The sequence below is a fragment of the Glycine soja genome, chromosome 13 (genome assembly GCF_004193775.1).
Source record: "Glycine soja cultivar W05 chromosome 13, ASM419377v2, whole genome shotgun sequence".
Classification (NCBI taxonomy): domain Eukaryota; kingdom Viridiplantae; phylum Streptophyta; class Magnoliopsida; order Fabales; family Fabaceae; genus Glycine; species Glycine soja.
This window is the reverse complement of record NC_041014.1, coordinates 9,640,825-9,652,671: the sequence shown is the minus strand read 5'-3', so window position 1 is coordinate 9,652,671 and position 11,847 is coordinate 9,640,825.

The following is an 11,847-nucleotide window of genomic DNA, read 5'->3' as shown; positions in this document are numbered from 1 at the left end:
TGACTTAAATAAATGACTAAAGCACGCCAAAAGGGGGTACGAAAAGTAAATGAAATGAAAATAAAAGTACGCGAAACAAGTGGGGACGACCAAGGGTACATAGAATGAATTGAAAAGTTTGATTTCGGGAACTTACTGGTTGAAGACCGAAGAACAACGAAGAACGAACGAAAGACGGCGGAAAATCTTCACGAAATCACCCACGGAAACGTTTCGAATGCATTACGGAAGTGCCTCGGCTTGGATTTTCTTCACGGAAACGATTTTTTTCACTAATTTCAAGTGATCATCAGATACTAGAAGGGTTGAACATTTTTGTTCTTCCCTCCACCCCCTATTTATAGGGAAAAGAGGGAGAAGCTAGCCACCCAGCTTGCCCAGGCGAGCTAGGTTGCTTCCTCCAGAAGGCGGTGCCTTCTGGAGGAACTTCCTGGAAGGCCCAAGTGGGCCTGGTTGCTATTTGCACCCTCTATTTTCTAAATAAACCCCCCTGCCTTTTTTTGTTGATTATTTTTCCGTAACGTTACGGAACTTTACGAATTCCGTAACGATACTTGTTTTCCTTCTGTAATGTTATGGAACCTTACGGATTACGTAATCATCCCTTTTTTGGCTTTCGAAATGTTACGGAACCTCACGGATTGTGTAACAGTGCTTCCTTTTTATTTCCGGCATGTTATGGAACTTCATGGATTGTGCAACAATGCTGTCTTTTGACTTCTGGCACATTATGGAACTTTACGTATTGTGCAACAATGGGTGCCAAGTACCTCGAAGCGGTCAAGCAAAGGTTGCATGCCATCAAACAATGGTCCCCGGACAAAATTAGGGTATGACAAGGGTCATCATGCATGCCCCATCTGTGAAGAAGACATAAGCTACATACAACTGAAACATGGTAGAAAAACAGTGTACACTAGGCATCACCGTTTTCTAAAACCTCATCACCCTTACAGGTGATTGAAAAAATCATTTAATGGAAGTCAAGAGCACGAAACTACGCCGATACCGTTGACTTGTGAGCAGGTCTTCTAGCGGGTTCAACACCTAAATACTGTATTTGGAAAGACCCAAAAGAAGGATAAAAGTACGACTTGCATATGGAAGAAGAGGTCCATTTTCTTTGATCTTCTATACTAGTCTGATCTAGATATTAGACATTGTATTGATGTTATGTATGTGGAGAAAAATGTATGTGATAGTGTCATTGGGATGCTCCTTTACGTTCAAGGCAAGACGAAAGATGGTCTGAATTCCCGTCAAGATCTAGCTGACATGGGTATACAATCGCAATTGCATCCAAGGTTTGATGGTAAAAAAAATATACTTGCCTCCAGTTTGTCATACTTTGTCCAGAAAGGAGAATATCAGTTTTTGTCAGTGTCTGTGCCAGGTCAAAGTCCCACAAGGATACTCTTCAAATATTAAGAGCCTTGTGCAGTTGAAGGAGTTTAAGATAGTAGGGTTAAAGTCTGACGATTGTCACGTGTTGATGCAATAATTGTTAGCCATGGCCATACGAGACATTTTGCCTAACAAAGTCAGGTTAGCCATAACTCGCCTGTGCTTTTTCTTCAATGCCATATGTATGATCCTGTCAAGTTTGATAACCTGGAAAATGAGGCCGCAATTATACTATGCCAGTTGGAGATGTATTTTCCTCCTGCTTTCTTTGACATCATGATTAACTTAATTATTCATCTGGTCAGAGAAATCAAATGTTGTGGTCTTGTTTATTTGCGGTGGATGTACCCGGTTGAGCGATACATCTTAAAAGGGTATACCAAGAATCTACATCGTTTGGAAGAATCTATTGTTGAAAGGTACATTGCAGAAGAAGCCATTGAATTTTGTTTAGAGTACATTGAAAAGGCTAAACCTGTTGGCCTTCCTGAGTCTCACCATGACAACAGAGTGGGCGGTAAGGGTTCAAGAGGACTGCATGTTATCACTCCAAGTGTAGAAGATTTGTTACAAGCTCACTTGTATCTGTTGAATAACAGTAATGAAGTTTTGCCATACATACTTCAGCATGAAGGTTTAGTCAAACAAAGTAATCCAAAAATGTCAAAGAATTGGGTCTTGAAAATGCATAACAAGACTTTCTTTGATTGGTTTAAAGATACCATCTTTGCTGATGAAAATGCTTCTGAAACATTAAGAAAGCTAGCAGATGGGCCTAAAAGAAATGTTATAACTTGGCAAGGATACGACATAAACAAGTATTCCTTTTATACAAAAGCACAAGATGAGAAAAGTACAATGCAAAACAACAAGGTCACCCTAAGGGCTGAATCTCAACACTTCGCAAGTGTATATGATGACAATCCCTGTGTAGCTTCCATCCCTTACTTTGGGTTCATTGATGAAATTTGGGAGCTTAACTATGTCAAATTTACTGTTTGTATTTTCAAATGTAAATGGGTTGATAGCAACACCGGTGTGCGGACCGATGATGTAGGATTTACGTTAGTAGACCTAAAGAAACTAGCTCACCACAATGACCCTTTCATCATGACAGAACAAGCTAAATAGGTATTTTATGTGCAAGACCCTTATGATGAAAGGTGGTTCGTGGTTCTACACGGGAAAACAATTGATGTTAATTGTCATACCCTAATTTCGTCCGGGGACCTTTGCTTGATGACATGCGACCTTTGTTTGGTCCTTGTAAGGTGCTTGGCACCCATCATTAGGCAATTTGTGAATTTCCGGGACATGCCGGAAAACAAAAGAAAATATTGATGCACAATCCGTAAGGTTCCGTGACACACCGGAAATCAAATGGAAGCATCGTTGCATAATTAGTGAGGTTCCGTAACATTCCGTAAGTCAAAGAGGGGATGATTATGTAATCCGCAAGGTTCCGTAACATTACGGAAAGAAAACAAGTATCGTTACGAAATTCGTAAGTTTCCGTAACTTTACGAAAAAAGAATCACCAAAAAAAAGCAGAGGGGGTGTACTTAGTAAAAATGGGGGTGCAAATAGCAACCAGGCCCACTTGGGCCCTCCAGAAGATTCCTCTAGAAGGCTGTTGCTTCTGGAGGAAGCAACCCTGCTCGCCTGGGCGAGCTGGGCGGCAAGCATCTCCCCTATTTTGCTATAAATAGGGGAGGAAGTGAGAAGGAAAAGGGTCCAGCCCCTTAGGCACTTCTCTCTCTTTCGAATTTGCTTGGAAAAATTGTTTCTGTGAAGAAAATCTAAGCCGAGGCGCTTCCAAAACGTTTCCGTAACATTTTCCGTGAAGAATTTCGCAAAGGTTTCGACCGTTCTTCGACGTTCTTCATCGTTCTTCGATCTTCAACGGGTAAGTACCTCGAACCAAGCTTTTCGATTCATTCTATGTACCCGTAGTGGTCCACATTGTGTTTTGTGTATTTCTATTCTTGTTTCATTTACTTTTTTATACCCCCTCTTGACGTGCTTAAGCCATTTTACTTAAGTCATTTCTCGCTTAACCTAAAAATAAAATAAGTTTCCACCGATCGTTTGAATTGTATTATCCGTTAACTTCGATTAAAATGAATTCCGACCGTTCAGTCGTGCTGTAACCACGTTGGAAATCAAAAAAGAGGTAAAATAATAATATAATAAAAAAAATACCTTTTAGTAAAATAAAGCGAAAAATCAATTGGACGTTTTCTCTTTGGGATTTCTCATTCTTAATTGAATTGACTAATAACTAAAGTGAAACTAAGGCTAAAATCAACTCGCCTAGTCAAGCTCGTCCATAAAAATAGGTTTTGAATTTTATCATTTAAAACTTCTTACTAAGTAAAAAAGGAATCACTTGATAAAAAAGAACTACGTAGGTCTGATTTCCTTATCGCAATTGAGGAATACGTAGGAGCAAAGGGCAACACCCTTGTCGACCACAAAAAGAGAAAAAATATAAAAAGGGTATAAAGGATATAAGGACATAAAAAGGGAACGTAAAAATCAAAGTCATGTTTGCACATTCGATTAAAGGCTGCCCTCCCTTGTGATGGACGTGTGGGGTGCTAATACCTTCCCCGTGCGTAAATACAACTCCCGAACCTTTCACTTAAAAGTTCGTAGATCGCGTCTTTTCCGGTTTTTCCGATGTTTTCCTCAAATAAACGTTGGTGGCGACTCCGCGCGTATTCCTTTCGTGGAACACGCATCCCGCGAGTCACGCGTCGCCCTCCCGCCGAAGGGTAGGTTGCGACAGTTGGCGACTCCGCTGGGGACTATTTTTAGAGAGTTAGGCCATTTAATCTTGTGCAATGTTTTACCGTGACTTACCCCTTTGTTGGTTTCCCTTCATTATGTTCTTGTGTATATAAACTCTTTGTTGCTTTTAGTGCGTTTTAAAATGTATACATGAAGTAAATATTTATTCATTTGATGCACACAAACACCAACACTATTTGCACACACTGTGAGTGAAAAAGGGCCCTATACCCGGGTTCATGGGAACATAAGGAGTGGAGGTGAATCTGTGATCATGCTAGGTCTCCGACTTGCTTGATTACAGTGAACCCTCATCTAGAGCTTTTCTCTTTGAAAACTTATTGTTGCTAGTAGTCCCTACTGCTACAATATGTTCTTCGAAGGGGATGATACCTCTAGAAACCATCAAGAGAGATATGACTACCTTGGGGATTATTGCTAAAAGCCTAGTTAGTTCTCTCCCTTATAGGTCCCTTAAATAGGGGCACGAAGCAAACACGCTGCGTGCCATTTTTCACACTGCCATGCATAAATATCATATACCATTTTGCTTATGTTCAGTGAATATTGTCATATTGTTGCGCCTTTTGCATATGCATCGCATAGGGGTTCTGTTTGGATCCTCTCTATAGACAAATCAATGGAGGGTCCGGGTCACCATTTTAAATACATACGTTGGGGCACTTTGCTACCCCTAGACATTGTATCTAAGAAGGAGACAATTCCTCGGGCCCCCGCATTCCTAGATTGCATCTGTGTCATATGCATTCCTTCATGCATTCATCCATCCCACCCATGAGATATCGGAGTTTTGATTTGCACCAGCTTTTTGTCTCACTTTAGTAAGCATGGGAACAAATCAAACTGGCAAGAGGTTTTACCAAGTCAAGGTTAAAAGCCTAGATACCACCAGCATCAAGGAATTAGGGCGGTTGATGGAGCCTCTCCAAATGCAAGCCTTCCGCAAGACTTACGGAAAGATCTTAGAGTTGACCATAGCAGAGGTATCCATAGAAGCCATTGCATCACTCACCCAATACTACGACCAGCCTTTGAGATGCTTCACGTTCGGAGACTTCCAATTGGTACCAACCATTGAAGAATTTGAGGAAATTCTAGGATGTCCTCTCGGGGGAAGAAAACCATACCTTTCCTCCGGGTGTCTCCCCTCTTTGAGTAGAATTGCAACTGTGGTCAAGGATTCAGCAAGAGGTTTGGACCACATAAAACAGACTCGGAACGGCATAGCGGGCCTACCACGGAGGTACCTAGAAGACAAGGCGAGGGGTATGGCCAATCAAGGAGATTGGGTCCCGTTTATGGATGTGTTAGCTTTGCTAATTTTTGGGGTCGTCCTCTTTCCAAACGTGGATGGTTTGGTGGACCTAGCAGCAATCGACGCTTTCCTTGCATACCACCATAGCAAGGAAAGTCCGGTGGTAGCTGTTCTGGCAGATTTATTTGACACATTTGACCGAAGGTGCGAAAAGAGTAGCGCACGGATCATCTGTTGCTTGCCCGCCCTCTGTGTTTGGTTGGTTTCGCACTTGTTCCAGCAAGACACAAGGCATCCATGTCCGCTCCTGAGCCATCGCTCGTGTACTGAAAAGAGGAGAATAGATTGGGACCAGCTTTTGGCCGGGATAGGAGGTAGAACAATCAATTGGTTCCCCCGATGGAAAGAAGGAAAGGAGGGAGTTCTTTTCTCATGTGGAGGGTACCCAAACATTCCGCTGATAGGAACGAGGGGTTGTATTAACTTCAATCCCGCGCTCGCTATAAGACAACTAGGGTACCCCATGAGGGGAGCACCGATGGAAGAAAGCATGTCTCCTTTCCTTGTGAGGGATTTCGGCGCACAAAATTTCAAGGCTATACAAGAAATCCATAAGGCATGGGAAACCCCATTAAGGAAAGATCAAGAACTTAGGGGCATTTGTAATGGCATCATTGGTGGGTACCATGAATGGCTGAAAGTTCATATACGAGGTTTAGATTGGCTCGCCAAGTTAAAAGTCGTCAGCGAAGAGAGTTTTGAAGCACCGGAAGAGGACGAAGAAGTCCAAGCTCTCAAAAGCGAGTTAGGAAAGGCAAAACTTGCCAAGGAGAAGTTCAAGTTGGCCACTACACACATCCGGAAGGAGTGTGCCGGATTTCGGGAAAAGAATGCGACTACCGCGAAAGCCCTTGAACAAGAGACCAAGAGGGCTCGCAAGGAAGAGTATGGCCGTAACAAATTTCGCGGAGCTCTGTGGGGTAGCAACAATGAACTCAAGCTGCGAAGGGAAGAGAGGGACCAGTCGCGAGCACATGGCATGGTTTTGGAAGAGGAGTTAGTTGCCTGTTCAAGGTCCAAAAGAAGCTTGTCTCAGCGTTTATGCGAGACGGAGACCAACATGCTAGCTATCATCGCCAAGTACCAAGAAGAGTTAGGTCTAGCCACGGCCCACGAGCGTAGGGTCGCGGACGAGTATGCCCAAGTATACGCGGAAAAAGAGGCTAGAGGAAGGGTGATCAACTCTTTACACCAAGAGGCAACCATGTGGATGGATCGATTTGCTCTTACCTTGAACGGGAGTCAAGAACTTCCCCGATTGTTAGCCAAGGCCAAGGTGATGGCGGACACCTACTCCGCCCCCGAAGAAATTCATGGGCTTCTAGGCTATTGTCAGCATATGATAGACTTAATGTCCCACATAATTAGAAATCGCTAGGAAACTTGTATGGTCTCTCAGACCTTGACTAGATACGACTTTCTTTTTGAAATAAAATGAGTTGGTCCCATGTTTCTACTCCAAAAGCTTGTGCGAATCAAATCACTCTTGCATTTCATCTCTACCATGCATTCTTTCTTTCTTTACCCACTCCTCACGTTTGGTTTTTTAGGGAAAAACACCATAACTAAACGCGCCACAAGGCATCCCTATCACACCAGATCCAAATCTAGAACGATGGGTGATCAAGAGGAGACACAGGAACAGATGAAAGCCGACATGTCGGCTCTGAAAGAACATATGGCCTCTATGATGGAGGCCATGTTAGGAATGAGGCAGCTCATGGAGAAGAACGCGGCCAGCGCTTCCGCTGTCAGTTCGGCTGCCGAAGAAGACCCAACTCTCTTGGCAACTGCGCACCATCCTCCCTCAAACATAGTAGGACGGGGAAGGGACACACTGGGGCACGATGGCAGCCCTCACCTGGGATACAACCAAGCGGCTTACCCTTATGGATTGCCGCCCAACTACTCACCACCCGTCTTGCAAGACGATGCGGTCCATATTGCTTCTCCCGTCCTTGAAAGAGAACCTCCTCAACAGCCCGACGAGGTCCACAAAGACCCTCAAGACTATGCTCAAAGGGATGTCGAGTTCTATCCCCCGATCCCCGAAGGGCCGTCACCCAGCACGTTGCCTCAGCCCAACATCACGACACAACCAATAGTTTTGTCCACGGAAGGACCACCCCCGGCAACTGAAGAAAGGAGGAAGCTCGATCTCCTCGAGGAAAGATTGAGAGCCGTGGAAGGATTTGGGGATTATCCGTTCGCAGACATGACGGATCTTTGCTTAGTACCCGATGTTGTTATCCCCCTGAAGTTCAAAGTGCCGGACTTCGACAAGTATAAAGGGACGACTTGTCCCAAAAACCATCTCAAGATGTACTGTCGCAAGATGGGCGCACACTCTAAAGATGAGAAGCTTTTAATACACTTCTTTCAAGATAGCTTGACCGGAGCCGCGGTAGTTTGGTACACTAATTTGGAAGCTTCCCGTATCCGTACTTGGAAGGATCTGATTACTGCCTTCCTAAGGCAATATCAATATAACTCCGATATGGCTCCCGATCGCACTCAGCTGCAGAATATGTTCAAGAAAGAGGGCGAAACCTTTAAAGAATACGCCCAGCGATGGAGAGATTTGGCGGCACAAGTAGCTCCTCCCATGGTTGAGAGAGAGATGATCACCATGATGGTAGACACTCTGCCAGTGTTCTACTATGAGAAGCTAGTAGGTTATATGCCGTCCAGCTTCGCGGACCTAGTGTTCGCCGGGGAAAGAATCGAGGTAGGGTTGAAAAGAGGAAAGTTCGATTACGTTTCCTCCACGAGTGCGAATGCCAAAAGAATCGGGGCAACAGGGGCAAAAAGGAAGGAAGGAGATGCCCATGCCGTCTCTTCAACGCCCGCGTGGGTCAAACCCCCGCAGACACCTCATGGTACCCATCAGTACGCGCAACATCACCCGAGCTTCTCGGCTCATACTGGGAACGCCTCTACTTCAGCACCCGTGCAGCCTAAGGCACCCACCCAGAGGGAAGCTCCCCAAGTTCCAACTCTGAACACGACTCGCACGGCCGGTAATTCCAACGCGACAAGGAACTTCCCTCCAAGGCCATTTCAAGAATTCACCCCACTCCCAATGATGTACGAAGACCTCTTGCCGTCCCTCATCGCCAACCATTTGGCCGTTGTAACTCCCGGAAAGGTCCTCCAATCCCCTTTCCCAAAGTGGTATGACCCTAATGCAACTTGCAAGTACCATGGGGGTGTCCCGGGACATTCCGTTGAAAAATGCTTGGCCCTTAAATACAAGGTCCAACATTTGATGGATGCTGGATGGCTGACCTTCCAAGAGGATCGGCCCAATGTGAGAACCAATCCGCTCGCCAATCATGGAGGGGGAGCAGTTAACGCCGTTGAGTCCGATAGGTCGCGCAGGTCTAAACCTTTAAGGGATGTGGCAACCCCTAGGAGGTTTATCTTTGAGGCCCTACAAAAGGGAGGTGTGATTCCCCATAGTGGATGTAAGGAGGATTCCTGTTTGCTGCATTCCGGCGAGCTGCATGACATGGAAACGTGTTTGGGAGTAGAGGAATTGTTACAACGGATGATAGATCAAGGTCGACTGGAAGTTGGCAGTGAAGGAAGAGAAGAGCAGCACATATGCATGCAGTCCACGGATGGGAGCAGTGTTGCGAAACCCAAACCCTTGGTGATATACTTCACTAAAGGCACAGCTTCGCAAAAGCCCGGACACCCCTTAGTAGCTAAACCTGTTCCTTTCCCGTACCAAAATAGCCACACAGTACCATGGAGATATACACCTCCGAGGGAGAAGGAAGAAGAAGCCACCGACGTCAGCTCATTGTCGGCTAAAGTAACAAATATCACGGGACTGAGTGGTGTGACCCGTAGCAGTCGTGTGTTCGCGCCTCCGGACCTACCAGTCCAACCCGCGAACGCCAAGGGAAAAGGAAAAGTGGTGGAGGAACAAGATGGCGAAGCACCCCACGCTTCGAATAAAGATATTCTGGCAAAAGGCCTTCCGGAGAAAAAGGATGGTAAAAAGGAAGTGTCGCTAGAGGAAGCCAGCGAGTTCCTCCGTATAATTCAGCAGAGCGAATTCAAGGTTATCGAACAGCTCAACAAAACTCCGACTAGGGTCTCGTTGTTGGAGTTACTCATGAGTTCCAAGCCTCATCGGGCTCTGCTAGTGAAGGTTTTGAACGAGGCCCACGTGGCCCAAGATATCTCGATAGAAGGTTTCGGAGGGCTGGTCAATAATATCACTGCCAACAACTATCTCGCCTTCGTCGAAGAAGAGATCCCCGCCGAGGGGAGAGGGCATAATAAAGCTTTGCACGTATCAGTCAAGTGTATGGACCATATCGTAGCCAAAGTGCTCATCGATAATGGTTCCAGTTTAAACGTGATGCCTAAGAGCACCTTGGAGAAATTACCATTCAATGCCTCCCACTTAAAACCGAGTTCAATGGTGGTTCGTGCCTTCGACGGCACCCGCCGAGAGGTTAGGGGAGAGATCGATCTCCCAGTACAGATAGGCCCTCACACCTGTCAAGTTACTTTCCAAATAATGGATATTAACCCTCCCTACAGCTATCTGTTGGGGCGCCCGTGGATCCACTCAGTAGGGGTTGTTCCCTCAACACTCCACCAAAAGTTGAAATTCGTAGTGGAGGGGCATTTGGTCATCGTGTCAGGCGAGGAAGACATCTTGGTGAGCTGCCCGTCCTCTATGCCTTATGTGGAGGCCGCAGAGGAGTCACTAGAAACCGTTTTCCAGTCTTTCGAGGTGGTAAGCATTTCCTCCGTGGATTCCTTTTCTAGGTAGCCTTGCCTATCCAATGCAGCAGTAATGATTGCCCGAGTTATGTTGGGAAACGGTTACGAACCCGGAATGGGTTTGGGCAAAGACAACGGCGGCATAACTAGCCTGATAAATGCCAAAGGAAATCGTGGGAAGTATGGTTTAGGCTATAAGCCCACTCAGGCGGATATAAAGAGAAGCATCGCGGGAAGGAAAAGCAGTGGCCAAAGCTCGCAGTTGAGACAAGAAAGTAAAGGAAGTCCGCCCTGCCACATAAGTAGAAGCTTTATAAGCGCAGGTTTGGGAGACGAAGGTCAAGTGGTCGCGATATACGAAGATGATGTTCCGAGTACATTGGATTTAGTACAACCATGCCCTCCTGATTTCCAGCTGGGAAATTGGCGAGTGGAGGAATGCCCCGGCATTTACGCAATGAGCATAATGTAAACCTTTACGGTTTTAAAAGCTCTATAGTTGGGCCTAGGCTTTAGAGTTTTTCCTTTTGTTAAGGCTTTGTGTCTTTTGAATTTATAATACAAGGATCTTTCTTCATCTGTTCCTACGTCTCTACCCATTCTCATTCATTTGCATGTTTACTTCTTTATTTCTGAAACGGCAGATCCGATGACGAGTCCCCCGAACGTACTAATACCTGGGACCCGCTTATCAACTTCGAGCAAGAAACGAATCAAACGGAAGATGAAGGGAACGAGGATGTGGGACTTCCCCCAGAATTAGAAAGAATGGTCGCCCATGAGGACCAAGAAATGGGGCCTCATCAAGAAAAAATAGAGCTAGTAGACTTGGGAATTGGCAGTGGAAAAAGGGAAGTAAAGATAGGCACAGGTATTACCGCACCTATCCGTGAAGAATTAATAATCCTGCTAAGAGACTACCAAGACATCTTTGCTTGGTCATACCAAGATATGCCCGGTTTGAGTTCTGACATTGTACAGCACCGATTACCTCTAAATCCCGAGTGTCCCCCGGTAAAGCAGAAACTGAGAAGGATGAAGCCCGAAACATCCTTGAAGATAAAAGAAGAAGTGAAGAAGCAATTTGACGCTGGTTTTCTAGTCGTCGCCCGGTATCCAGAATGGGTTGCCAACATCGTACCGGTCCCTAAGAAAGATGGGAAAGTACGAATGTGCGTGGATTATCGGGACCTGAATCGAGCCAGTCCCAAGGACAATTTTCCTTTACCACACATCGATATCCTCGTAGATAACACGACCAATTTCGCTTTATTTTCCTTCATGGACGGTTTTTTCGGTTACAATCAGATAAAGATGGCGCCGGAGGATATGGAAAAGACTACTTTCGTCACCCTGTGGGGGACGTTCTGTTACAAGGTGATGTCCTTTGGACTCAAGAATGTCGGGGCAACTTATCAACGGGCCATGGTAGCTTTGTTCCATGATATGATGCATCAAGAGATCGAGGTCTACGTAGACGACATAATTGCTAAATCTAAATCCGAGGAAGAACACCTTGTCAACCTGCGGAAGTTGTTCGAAAGGCTTAAGAAATATCAATTAAGGTT